This window comes from Elephantulus edwardii, unplaced genomic scaffold (genome assembly GCF_000299155.1).
Source record: "Elephantulus edwardii isolate Elephantulus edwardi_28Jun2011 unplaced genomic scaffold, EleEdw1.0 scaffold00002, whole genome shotgun sequence".
NCBI lineage: Eukaryota > Metazoa > Chordata > Mammalia > Macroscelidea > Macroscelididae > Elephantulus > Elephantulus edwardii.
The window spans coordinates 35,695,343-35,709,639 of record NW_006399752.1 but is presented as its reverse complement, the minus strand read 5'-3'; the positions used below and the strand labels follow the sequence as shown (position 1 = coordinate 35,709,639).

Sequence of the window (14,297 nt, the reverse complement as noted above, 5' to 3'; positions counted from 1 at the left end):
TGAGGAAGAGGGCGACCTTCAGTGACGGACAGACACCTCGCAGAGCCTGTGCGATGGCGCGGGCTGCGCAGACCCTGGTTCTGAGGCACCTGGGCTCACAAGGGGTCGGGGCCGAACCACCACCACTCCTGCCACCTCACGCCACACAGAACCTACCTCAACATGGGTCACAGAAACAAATGCAAGAATGAAAACTGTACAAACTTAAAAGCAAACACAGTGAAAAAAACGCCCATGAGATTGTGTTAGGCAGAGAGTTCTTAGCTACCACACCAAATGGAAGATCCGGGGAAGAAAACTCGATAAACTGAACCTTATGAAAATGTAAATGTCCTGTGTTTTAAGAGCCGATTAAGAGCACAAACAGATAAAGACTGAGAGAAAATATTAAAAATTACATACTTTGTGAAGAAATGGCAAGAATCTTTTGTGAAAAACAATGTATTCGAACTTTGTAAATAAATCAGTATAAAATACACTAAAAGAATTACATACTTTGATAAAAGACTTGTTCAGGATATACAAAGAAGTTACAACTCAGTGACAAGAAGATAATCAACCAAGCAGGCAGAATGTATAAATAGGTATTTCATCAAAAAAGACTTAGATGGCTAATAACATGTGATGGGACATGTTTAGTTGACCATGATTAGAGAAATGAAAATGAAAACCACAGTGGGAGAAACCAGAACTTCACACACTGTTGGTGGAAATTCAAAATGTCCAGTCACTGTTGAAACAGTTGGGCAATTTTTTTAAAAAGTTAAACATAAACTTACCCCAGAATCAGCCACTCCACTCCTAAGTATCTATCCAGAAGAAATAAAAACCTATGTCTGCACAAAGACCTGTATACAAATGTTCACAGCAGCATTATTCAGTTATCAACAACTGCAAACGGGCAAAAGTTCACAAACCGGCGAGGAGAACAACCCAAAGGTGGATGGATGATGGGGTATTATCCATGTTACAGAGTGATGTGCTGTCCATGTAACATGTAACATGCATCCATGTTACACAGTACTGGTCAGCATTAAGAGGAAACAACCTACTGACACAGCTATAACGTGTCTGCATGAGAGGCACGAGACCAAAGCAGAACAGGCCGGCAGAAAGGACGTGATACTGTGAAGACCCATCTACGTCTACACATTTCATTTATGTGAACACCCAGAAAAAGCAATGCTACAGTAGTCCAGGCACACCTTGGAGACATGGAGGGCTCTGCTCCCAACCACCGCAGTAAAGTATCTGCAGAGAGTGAATGTGTAGGTTTCCAAGTGCATCTAAGTTATGTTCACACTATAATGGACTCTAGGAAGCGCAAACCTCACCATGCTTTCTTCGAGGCAGCACTCTGACCACAGTTTTCCCAAGACAGAGTTGTGTGTTCTTCTGGCAGGCCGTGGTATACTCAATATTCTTTATTCTTTTTTTTCCCCTCTTTTGGTCTTAACAAGCAGAAGTTTCTCATCATTTCAGAGGCTGGAGGTCTGAATTCAGGGTGCTAGCCTCCAGGAATCCTTCCTCTCTTGGCTGACTTGAAAGATCCTTGTCTCTTTGAACTGCTGCTCCTGGGCGGTTTTCATGCAGGTTGGCATCTCCCTCCTGTACCTCTATTTTGACTCATTCGTTAATCTCTTTTGTAACTCAAAGGTTAATATTCTTTAACAACATCACAATCCAAAAGCATTTCCAGTTCTTCACTCTCCCTTATTTATTATCATGTGTGTGAAGCAACTGAAAATACCCTGTCATGGATCAGACACTCCTTAGTCTTCACAGTGACACCCCCGATCGGTACCTCTTTGAAGAGGTCCTCGGCAGCTGATTCACTCAGCGTAGCTTATCATTTCACTTCCTGTCTTCTGCTTCCACTGGCACTGATGCCGATCCAAGGGAAAGGAAATGACTGAAATGTCAATCTTTTCTCCATTTAACCTAATCTTGCTTACTGGCCCAGTTGTGAGTTTTGTTTTCTTTATGTTGAGTGTGCATTATGAAGAAGTTTGAAACATGTGGGAAGTATCAGAATGTGGTATTACCTAACAGGGGAGGGACTGGGGAGCATTATGTGAAGTGAAGGAACTCAGACAAATACTGTGTAAGACCATTACTGTAAAAGGAGTATGAGATTCAAGGGGGAGGGGGCTTAACTGATAGGGTGGCACAATTTGATGGATGGAGGGACGGGTGGGTAAAGGAAAGGGGAAAGATATGGTGTGAAAAACAATGTATATGAACTTTATAAATAAACCAGAATAAAATAATTTTTTAAAAATGTGGCACAGATACACAAAGTGAGAATACCAATAGCTGGATACAGTGTTGCCACAAATTTAAGATTTACAAAGAACACAGTATCTGTGAATCAGAAGTCAGCTTGTAGATCACTGGAGACTGGAGTCCAGAATAGAAGCTGAGGTTAACTGCAAACAGGTATGAGGAACCTTCCTGCCAAGAGAGAACTGCTCTAAAACTGGCCCATAGGGACGGCTGTACACACGTTATTGTTGTTAGGTGCTACAGAATCAAGTATGATTCACAGCAACCCCATGAACAAAAGGTCTGACCCCTGTTCTGTCCTGTGCCGCCTCACAGTTCCCACACAAGAACACACTGCGCCAGTCACCATGTCAGTCCATCTGGTTGAGGGCCTTCTTCTACTTCGCCGATCCTCCACCCTTCCCAGCATCATGTCCTTTTCCAAGAACAGCATCTCCTAGCAACATGCCCAAAATAAATGAGGTGAAGCCTCATCATTCTTGCCTCCAAAGAGCACTTCGGCTGCCCCCTCTCCAAGACATATCTGTTTGTTTTCTTGGCAGTCCATGGGATATTCAGTGCTTTTCTCCAACACCACTGCTCAAAGGCATCAATTCTTCTTTTGTTATCCCTACTCATTGTCCAGTTCTCAGATGCATAGCAAGTGATTGGAAAGACTGTGGCCTGAATCAGATGCACCCTAATCCTCAAACTAATATCATTACTTTTCAGTAACGTGGAGAGGTCCCTAACTGCAGATTTTCACAGTGCAATGTGTCTCCTTATTTCCTGCCTGCTGACACCAACGGTGATAACTGTGGATCAGGCAAGATAAAGCTCTTGACAGTTTCAAGCTCCTCTCCATCTATCATGATGATGCCTATTGGTCCAGTCCTAAGAATTTTGTTTTCTTGACATAGAGATTCAATTCATACTGAAGGCTGCATTCCTTGATCTCCTGCAACAAGTGCTTCAAGTCTGCCTCACTTTCAACAAGCAAGGTTGTGTCATTTGCATAATGCAGGTTATTGATGAGTCTCCCTCCAATTCCGATTCCACACTCCTCTTCATAGAGTTCAGTTTCTCAGATAATTTGCATTATATCAAAAGTTTAGAGAATCCTACAGGGCCTCCAGAAGAAAAAGACAGATGACCCAGTTATAAAATGGGCCAGAGCCATGGCTTTCTACAGAGGAAGACATTCAGATGGCCAAAAGACACATGAAGAAATGCCCAAAATCACTGGCAATAAGAGAGATGCGAATCAAAACCACCATGAGATCCATTTCACCACGTGGCAGTGGCAAAGTTTAACAGGACAGCAAGCAATAAACAATGGAGAGGACGCGGAGAGGCAGGACGGCACACACCCTGTTGGTGGGACTGTAAAATGGCACAACCACTCTGGAAAACAGTTTGGCATTTCCTCAGAAAGCTGAACATTGAAATACCATATGACCCAGTTCTTCCACTGCTAGGAATATACCCCAACGAAATTAGAACTGAGACACAAACAGAGATTTGTTACCAATGTTCACAGCAGCATTGTTCACATGGAAAGAGCCCAAATGTCCAACCACGATCAAATGGATTGAGACACTGTGGTCTATTCACATGAAGAAATACTATGCAGCACTCAGGAGCAACGATTTTGAAAATTATTACAACCTGGCAGGGACAGAAGAGCATTATGCTGAGTGAACCAACCCAGTCTCATAAGGACAAATACAGTATATGACCATCTTTGTAGAAATAGAAAACTAGTAAAATGTGTGTGAGGATCTAAGGTGGGGAGGGTGGGAACAGAGGGCTGACAATGGGCAGAGGGGGAAAGACAGGGGCCCACAACTGGGTGGGTGGAGGGAGGAGTGAGTAAGGGGATGGGAAAGATTGGCAGGGATCTGGAAAGACAGGCCAATGGTGGGCGTAGTTCAATGATGGTTGTTGTTGTTGTTTAATGCCGTTGAGTCGTAGACCCTATAAACGAACAGCCTGAGCACTGTTCGTACATAGAGTTTCCAGAGGCAAGCCATTATGGAAGTGGATGTTGCTCCTGCTTCCAGGCTTGATTTAGTCGGGAAGCTCCAGCCAACACTGTCCACCATGGGTACCCATTACCACGATTGGCACATCACTGTCACAGGCTTCAGCATCACAGCAACCATGAGTTACCTCTGTACAGCACCGCACAGACCAGTGCTATACCACCTAGAAGAATGTTTGACAGGAAGACTATTTGAACCTGGCCGAGGGCCACAGATGACAATCACCCACCTTCGGCTTGGTAGCACAGCTTCCTTCCACTAGGCCAACATAGCTCTCTCTTGGTTGTCGTCATTGTTATTGTTCAATGATGGTTACTTTTATAAAAGATAATGGGTGGGAATAAGTGTATAAAGCACAATGTGAATGAAGGATAGTGTGAAACAGAATGTATATGAAATTTGTAAGCAAAATTAGAAAATGTTTAGAAACCTAGCAAAAATTGTTGTTATTGCTGCTTTGTGCCGTAGAGTTACCTGCAACTCATAGTTTTCCTGCTCATCTTATGAGGACACACACCGCACACGGTGTTCTACCGCACTGCTGCCGTCATCAATCGGAGGCATTCATTTACTCCTTCAATGATATGGTTTATAAAGATACCAGTAATAAAAGGCAATAATAATGAAAACTTAAAAAGAAGAGTTCTTCAACATTACCAGCTTGAGCCAGTGTAGGAACAGAAGCTCCTCAAGGCTGGGGTCTACCTTATCTGAGATGAAATCTAGTAATTATCAAAGAAAGAAAACCACAGACCAGCTTCATGGAGTAAATATGGAAGCAGAGACATTAAGGATATGGAGTAAGCTGAATCCAGCACATTGTACACAGTAAAAGTGATGCTTATCCCAGTAATGCAGGACAGGCCAGCCCCAGAAAGGCTATCAACCTAGCAGTTATTACAGGAGAAACTATCCAGCTTCCTCCTCAGAGTGACTGGTGGATTTGAACCACCAACTTTTTGACTAGCATTTTGACAAGTTACACATTGCACCCATCGGGCTCCCTAACACACGCACAGAAACACTAACATTTTAGAATGGCTGAGAAAGAATTATCTGACATGACTCATGAGGGTCAGCGCTTGCTTGACCAGTGGGTAAGTGCTGTGGGGAGCAGACTCTGGCCTCTGGCACGGCCAGGGTCTGAACAGGGTCTGATATGTAGAAAGAACATCTCCACGCTTGGCCGCCCCAGTGTTCCTGGCTGTGGACTACATTATGTCTAACTCATGCTTCTGGAGAAGAGCGAACATGTGTGAGTCAGGAAGAATCTGCCACATGTCAGTCTCACTGGACATCACAAGAGGGGGAGGAGAGAAGGGGAGGCTGAGAGCCACACCAAAAAAGACAGCCTGGAGGAGGTGTGTGTGCAGGACTCCCTGAAGGAGAGAAAGGCAGGCAGGTGGTGGAGCCCGGGGCAGGAAGCGTGCTTGCTCTACCATGTGCACGAAGGGGATGACACCCACACCTTCCATGGAGGTGCCAGGCCAGTGTCAGGGTCTAGCTGCATCAGGGCACCAGGGACAGGGCTCAAGGATGACTATGCCAAGTCTCTTTCCCCAGATGTCACATGACTGACTCAGGCTCCTGCGAGTGCAGGAAGGAGGAGCCACGGGCATTTATTCATTCATCCTGTTACTGGGTGTCCCTGGCGGCCAGGGTGTGAGTTCCAGGAGGGTGGGGGCTTGGTTCTGTTCACTGCTGTGTGGCCAGTACCCAGAACAGGGCCTCATTTAGGAGGAGCTCGGTCAGTATTCTTTGAACGAGTGGATGGACTACTTGGAGAGGGGAACACTCATGAGAAATGACATCGTATGCATACAGCCTATCACAAAGCTAAACAATATCCAAGGCAGACGCAAGCACTATAAAACCGACAGAGGAGACTGGACATTCAGCAAGCCAGGAGCAAAGCTCTCTCCAAAGCCCCATCACTCTGCCCCCTCCCCACCATCACCCACCCACCTGCCCTCCCTCCTGCACGTGAGTATCACAGGATACACCAAACAGCAGGGCCCAGCTGCAAGGACTGCAGACTTCCTGCTCTCAGGAGTTTATAATCAATCATGAGTCATCATAAAAGAGAAGTTATTTTCATTTAAGGTATGAAAAATACCCACCCTTTTCTTTATTATATGTACTAGTCCTATATTGTGAGGCCATCCATCCCAAAGGGACACGGATCGAATCAGCCAGACGCTCCAGGGGAGAAGGAAGAGCAGTCTCCTCCCACAAGATGCTGCCTCTGAAAACTACTGGGGGTCAGCTACGAGAACGCTCTGACTTGATAGCTCACAATGACAACAACTGCAGACTTTGCTAATAAGTACACAGGCTTTACAGGGTCACATTTTACTTTGGGGTTCATACCCTATTTTCTCTGACACAATTTTCTTTTTTAAAAATAGAATTTTAATTTTGTACTGGTACCAGTAAACAAGTCTCTCCTTGGAGGCTGGGATTTTGAAGCTCTGTCTCGTTTACTTTGGGCACGTGGCCAAGACAGATCGGTCCTCGGAGGAGGACATCATGCTTGGAAGGATGGATGGACAGCGCAGGAGAGGGAGACCCCAGATGAGATGGATTGATACAGTGACTGGGGTGTTGGGGTTTGGTGTGTCAGAATTAGTGAGACTGGCTTAGGACAGGGAAGGTTTCAGAACTGCTATAGGGTCATTATGCATTGCAGGCGACTCAACCAATAACATTCTACGACAGGTTTGGAAGCAGAAGCGGCATCCACTTCCTAAGCAACTTTCTCCCAGGAACTCTGTGAACTTTGATAAATGTCAATAGTTGTAGAGGGGCTTCAGGCCTTTTGTTCACAGGGTCGCTATGAGCCATGCATGACTAGAAGGCAATCACCAACTACAACAACCAGTAAATATACACTGTTTTTCACACAAGATCTTTCCCATTTCCTTTACCCATCGCTCCACCCCTCAAATTGTATGACCCTCTGACCCTCTCCACCTATCCTCACCGCTCTGCTCCAACCCTCCTTCTCTTGGATCCTCATACACATTCCACAATAACAGTCTTATACAGTATCTGTCCTTATAGGACTGAGTAGTTCCCTCGGCATAATGCTCTCCAGTCCCTCCCAAGTTAGGTAGTGATTTACAAAATCACTGCTCCTACATACTGCATAGTATTCCACTGTGAATGTACCATAATTTCTCAATCCATTTGATTGTGGTTGGACATCTGCTCTGTTTCCATGTTCTTGCAATGGTGAATAATGCTGCTATGGACATTCCTGTAAAAGTGCCCGTCTGTGTCTCAGTTCTTATTTTCTCAGGGTATATTCTAAGCAGTGGAATAGCTGGGTCATACAGAATTTCTATGTTCAGCTTTCTGAGGGAGCGCCAAACTGCCACCCAGAGTGGTTGTACCATTTTACAATCTATCCAACAGTGTATAAGAGCTCCTATCTCACCACATCCTCTCCAGCATTTATTGCTTGCTTTCCTGTTAAACTTTTGCCACTGCTACTGTGGTGAAATGGATCTCATTGTGGTTTTGATTTGCATCTCTTACTACCAGTGATTCTGAGCATTTCTTCATGTGTCTGTTGGCCATCTGAGTATCTTCTGTGAAAATCCTTTCCATGTCTTTTGCCCATTTTGTAATTGTGACACAGTTTTAGGTGTGCACACTGTAGAGACAGCACGTGTTTCATTCTGGATCACCACAACAGAGCGAGTACCTCAGTCAAGCGAGTCAAATGGATTCTCTGCTTTTTCAAAGCACAGCAGTCATGTTGCTTTATCATTACTCCTCATCACTCACTGTCATCGGGTTAAACCCACCCATAGCTGACCCTCCAGTGGATTTTCAGAGACTGTAAATCACACAGGAGATCACCCACCCTCTTCCCACAGAGCAGCTAGCTGGTAGAGTTGAACCAACTGCCTTTGTGTTGGCAGTGCGACTTTCCCCCCTCTAGGCCACCAGAGCTCCCTGTTTACACTGTAACTGTGCCACAGCATCATGCAAAAGCCTGAAACCCTGTGAAGAAAAGCAAAATGTGACTCAGACACAGAGAGACAGCATGCTGGCAAGGAGATGCCTAGCGACTTGTCTGACACAGGGCTGCCACCAACGGTGGACCAGTGACAGAGCACGCAGCAGCTGCACAGCACAGCGGGCCAGGTGTGTGTGTCCCTGAGCACCCACACACCCTGCCAGGCCATGGTCAGAGCTCTCTTCCTGACAGATCTCCAGGGAGCTGCCTCGGGAACAGCCACGTCCTGGGAGAGGCTTCCGGCATCAGAGAGCCAACAAGACTCCACTGCTACCTCTTCAACTACACCACCAGTGGCCACGTCTTTGTGAAATTACTAGAGCTCTGGGACAGATAGAATTATTAAAAAAAAACACACACCAAAAAAGAACCAGCTTCAATCACCACTAATATGAAAGGACTCTGAAACTTCCCTTTTGTTTTTTAAAAAGTGTGTCCTATCTATAATACACTAGCAGATTTTTTTATACTAAACATCTCTGGGATTTAGAAGGAAGTAAATGAAAGGTATTCAGTCTAAATAAACACAATTTTAAAAAGCCACGAAACATGCCATACAGAATATTAACGCAGAAAACACAGAAGCAGTGCTGGCAAACGATCAAAACATTATCTATTCTCCCCGTCGCCCCAGCAGCCAGCCAGCATGTAACCTCTGAGAGACAAGGAAGAATTACCTTTTAAAGATGGCAGTTTCTGCAGCTCTCGATTGCTGTTGGAGGTGAACCGCGTGGCGCTCTGCCGCTTCTCCTTCTTCACTGCGGGCTGTGGGGGTGGCGCTTTTATTTTACTAACCGCCACAGCAGCTAGGACAGCAGCAGTGCTGCTTTTCTTGCTGGCAATCTGTTTCCAAATAAAAACAATTCAAAGGCAGGAATAAGAAAAACCCTTCCCCAAACCAAACATATACTCATTTTACTCTGGGATCAAACAAAATTATGACCTTGGATAAATCAGCAGTCAAGCCTCTTTCAAACGTTAAAGAGCAAAGATGATACTTTAAAGACTAAGGTGTACCTGACCCGAGCCATGACACTTTCTACTGTTTTGTATGCTTATAAAAAACTGAAGAATGGATAAAGAACTGCTGCTTCTGAACTGTGGCAGGTGCAGGATACCCTAGGGACCGGCAAACCAGTCACCAAGCCTGTCCTGGAAAGTGTGGTCAGACAGCGTGAGGAGAGCAAGGAGGTGAGACCTCACCTCACACACTTCAAGCATGTTGTCAGGAGGGCACAGTCTTTGGAGAAGGACATCATACTGGGAAAGGTGCAGGGTCAGGGAAAGTGAGGAAGACCCTCAACAAGGTGGACAGACAGAGTGACCACAACAAAGGGTTGTTGTACACAGCAGAGACTGTGGGGCTGGAGCTGGGTCACCATGGGTGGGCGCTGGCCTGAGGGCACCTAACATCTCTTTGACAGTCTCCTGCATGCCACTGTGAAAAAATCCACTTCATATAGGTGCTGTAGTTTGGGGTTCACATCTTCTCTCCCCAGTAATGCTAGATTTGGACAGAGACATAGATGCAGTGTTTTCTACTTTCCTTCGAACTTTGTTTTCTAGATATACAACACAAGGGTTACAGCATACAGATAACCACTGCAAAAGCCTCACAGGGCTCAGTTCTCTACTCCTTCACATGACGGGCCTATGCAAGTAAAGGCTGCTCCAGCAATAACCAGAAGGCTGAATAATGTTCCCTGGTGATGACCACCTCCTAATCCTTGGGACCTGTGAATGCGCCACCTCACTCGGCAGCTGTGATGCATGTAAGGTGCTTGAGATGGGAGAGTATTCCTAGTGAATCAATATAATCACAAGGGTGCTTGCAACAGGGAGGCCACGGCAGGCTAGGCAGTGGTGACAACGAGAAGGCAGCTGCAGGAAAGCTGGGAAGATGCTACACTTCTGCTTCTGCAGCTGGAAGGTACAGGAGCTGAGAACGCAGGGGGTGTCGCAAAATCAGAAAGAGCCAGGCCAGGATTCTCCCCCAAGAGGGACAGTGGCCCTGATGGCCACTTGGTTTTGACCCATGGAAGACAATTTTAGACTTCTATCTCCAGAATTGTATGACACTAAGTCTGAGCTCTGGTTGCCTAGTGGTAAGAAACTGCAATCCCAAGGGCACACAGTTCAAATCCACCAGCTGGTTCATGGGAGCAGGATGGGCAATCTCCTCCCATGCGATTTACTGCCTCTGAAAGTCTGCTGAACGGTCAGCTGTTGGTAAGTTCTGACTCAATGGTACACAACAACAACAACAACAGACTTGTAATATTTCATCTAGCTGCCATGAGCGATGAAATAGAGCTGAATACCTCAAAGATGACAGGTTTTCCCTGTGCACTGACCATTCAGCCTCTAAACCAAATAAACACTGTATCAAAGCACTTTCCCTCTGAACAGTCTCTAATAAATGCAGTAGAGACCAGGGATCTCTACTTTCAAAGTAATGATGCAGGATCCCTACCTCACACTATATGAAACAGAACTAAAGCCTAAGTGTGAAAAAAGAAAATCCAAAAACTCTTTAGACAAACATATGCGCTAATGCTAATTTTTCACAGCGGAGTCTCAGATATGACACGAAGACAGGCAAAACAGAAGGCAAAATACATAAAGTAGAATTCATCAAAAGGAAAAACTTCTGTATATTAAAGAATGTTATCAACAAAATAAAGAACTTCCAGACTGGGAAAAAATTTGGAGAACTATAAGGTTATTATTGTTATGTCCTGTCTAGTTGGAATTGACTCATAGCTGACCTTCCAGAGGGTCATGAAAAGCAGTAAAGTGCCTGGGAGGAGGCTGCCCATCTTTTTCTCATGGAGCAGCTGGTGGGTTTGAACCACATGTCTTTGGGTTGGCAGTGCAGTGCCTCACCACTAGGCTACCAGAATACATAAAGATCTCCCATAACTTAACAATAAAAAGATACACATACACAATCTAAATTTTTTTTAAAAAAACAACAAAACAGGCAAAGGATGTGAACAGACAGTCCCCTAAAGAAGATACATAAATGGCCTCAAGCATGAAAAAGGTGTTGAATGTCATGAGTCACCAGGCAAATACAAATCCAAACCACCTTGAGATATCATTTCACCCTCACTTGTTGTGCACTGTTGGGTCACAAGTGACTCACAGCTGACCCTACAGCAGGTTTTCAGAGGCAACAAATCACATGGGAGGAGATAGCCTATCTTTCTCCCCATGTAGCAGCTGCTGGATTCAAACTGTGTGCCTTCAGTTTGGCGGTACAGATCCTTCCACTAGGTCACCAGAGCTCTCTCACCCTCACAAGCCTGGCTGCTTTAGGAACATGGAAAAGACATGGATAGAATATAGAGAAACTGGGACCCCTTCCCACTGTTGGTAAGACTGTCACATGGTGCCGCCATGATGGAGAGGAGCTCGGGGGTTCCTCCAAAAGTTAAATACAAAATGCAGAAATTCCACAACTGAGTGTTTACCTTGAAGAACTGAAAGCAAGGACACAAACACGTTCTTGTTCACCACTGCTCGTGACAGCACTGTTCACGACAGCCCAAAGGTGCAGGCAACGTCAGTGTCTACAGACAGAGGAACACAAACAGGACCAGGCCCAGTAAAACACTGACAGCCGAGTCCTTCGGAACACAGAAAACCACCAGAGAAGGAAAATGCAAAGGTTCTCCACTAAAATGAGCTACAGAAAAGTGCTGACTGCAGGCTGTCAACAGCAGAAAACTTCTGAGACCTGGAAAAACCTGGGGTCCAGTGCGGCTCCAGCTCTCACAAGGATCACGCCACACGCATACAATGAAATGCCACTTAGTTATGAGGATAAATGGGAAATCTCAGAACATGGGCTTGTGCTCATGTGACATCTACACCCAGACAAGACTCAGCTTTCATGCGGACAGAGCAAGGGAGCACTGCCGGCTCTAAAATCAGGAAAGGTGTATTTCAGAGCTGTATCCTCTCTCCCTACCTATTCAATTTGTATGCTGAACAAATAACTTGAGAAGCTGGACTTTATGAAGAAGAATGTGACATCAGGGTTGGAGGAAGACTCATCAAGAGCCTGGATGATGACACAAACTTGCTAGTGAAAAGTGAGGAGGACATGAAGCATTTGTTGTAGAAAATCAAAGATGGCTGACTTCAATACGGATCACATCACATCAAAGGGGAAAGAAAGAAAATAAAAATCCTCCCCATTGGACCAAGAGGCAACATCATGATAGATGGGAGAAATGACTGAAGTTGTCAACAATTTCATTTTACTTGGATCCACAAACAACACCCATGGTACCAGCTGTCAAGAAATCAAAAGATGTATCACATTGGGGAAGTCTACTGTCAAGGATTTCTCCAGAGTACTGAAGAATAATAAAGTCAGTTTGAAGATGAAGATGTGCCTGATCTAAGCTGTGGTCTTCTTGATTGCTTGCTATGCATTTGGAAATTAGATAATGACTAAGGATGACAGAAGAAGAATCAATGCCTTTGAGTTGTGGTGTTAAAGAAGAGTAGTGAATATATCATGGACTGCCAAGAGAACAGATAGGTCTGTTCTGGAGAAAGTAAAATCAGAATGCTCCCTGGAGGCAAGGATGGTGAGATTCCATCTCACATTCTTAAGGCTCATTATTTGGAGGGGCCCGTCCTTGGAGGGGGACATCATGCTTGTAAAGGTTGAGGGTCAAGGTAAGAAAGGAAGCCCCACAACAAGACAGACAGACATGGTGGCAGAAGCAATGGGCTCACGTGTGTCGGAGACGCTGAGGATGGCACAGGATAGGGCAGGGTTCAGTTCTACTCTTCATAGAGTTGCGAGGAGTTGTACTTGACAGCAACTAACCATAACATAAACGAGTCCTGATAATGCTACAGCCTGGATGAACCTTGAAAACATGCTGAGTAAAGTCAACAAAAGGACAAATACCATATGAGTCAGCCTAGGTGAAATATCTAAAACATGCAAGTGTACAGAGGGCAAAGCTTCAGTGTGGTTACAGCATGCGAGAGAGGGAGGAATGGGCGGTTACTGCGAAAGGGAGACCAGGTGTCTGTGACGAGACCGTGGCCACGGACAGTGACGATGGCTGCACAACATGGAGACTGATTAAAGTATTACTGAGTTGCACCTTACAAACAAAGGTCGAAATGGCAAATATTTTGTCAGTTTCATTTTGCAGTCATAAAAAAAATGAAAGCATTCTTTTCTCTTCTTCTAAAAAACTATAATTTGTGTTAAAGTTTACCAAATATAATGGTGTTTCATTCAATCATCATACATATTTTGCTTCTGACAACAGACTTTAATTACAATACCTGCAATGTAAACAACCTACAATGTAACCACCCTCTTTTCCCACTTCCTCCCTATGACTCTCATTTCCATCACTCCTCCTATCCTAACCTTTCTGCCTTTGGGGCTTTGTTGTTATTGTTGTTGATTGCCGTCGAGTTGAGCGCAACTCATAGCGACCCCAGGAACAAAAGGCCTGAAGCCCTTCCACAACCATCGCCGTTTCTCAAAGTTCACAGTTTCCAGAGGCGTGCTGTTGAGGAAGTGGATGCCACTCCTGTTTCCAGCTGTTGGTAAAGCTGCTCTTTTGACTCTATGTGGTTGGTTCCTCGAGCGAGGGAGTGTCTCCCTGGTCACCTTGTTGTTTCTGTATGCTGTTGATCTGGAACGGACTCCCAGCTGACCCGCCGGCTCTCAGAGGCTCTATATTGCGTGGGAGGAGACTGCCCATCCTTCTCCTGCCAAGAAGCTGGTGTTGTATCTGAACCATGTGTTTTGGGATTGCAGGACTGGTCACCTCCCAGGGGAATTTTCCCCTGAAGCCTCAAGACGCTCTCCCTTTCAAACCATCTCTGCCCTTGGCGTTATCTAGAACATCTGTCCACTGGGTGCATGCAGCAGTGATGGCTGTCCCACCCACCGTGGGCAGATGGAGTGTGTG

The 14,297-nt window shown here is 45.2% G+C and overlaps 1 protein-coding gene across 1 annotated transcript in view; it reads right to left on the bottom strand.

Moving 5' to 3' along the window:
- The window catches only part of PPP2R5C (protein phosphatase 2, regulatory subunit B', gamma), a 172,894-nt gene extending 163,804 nt beyond the window's left edge, over positions 1-9,090 (bottom strand). Inside the window, exon 1 of the mRNA XM_006879074.1 lies at positions 9,015-9,090. The gene's annotated coding sequence lies outside the window, so the exon portion shown is untranslated. The remainder of the gene's footprint in view (positions 1-9,014) is intronic.
- Between the last annotated feature and the right edge of the window lie 5,207 nt (positions 9,091-14,297).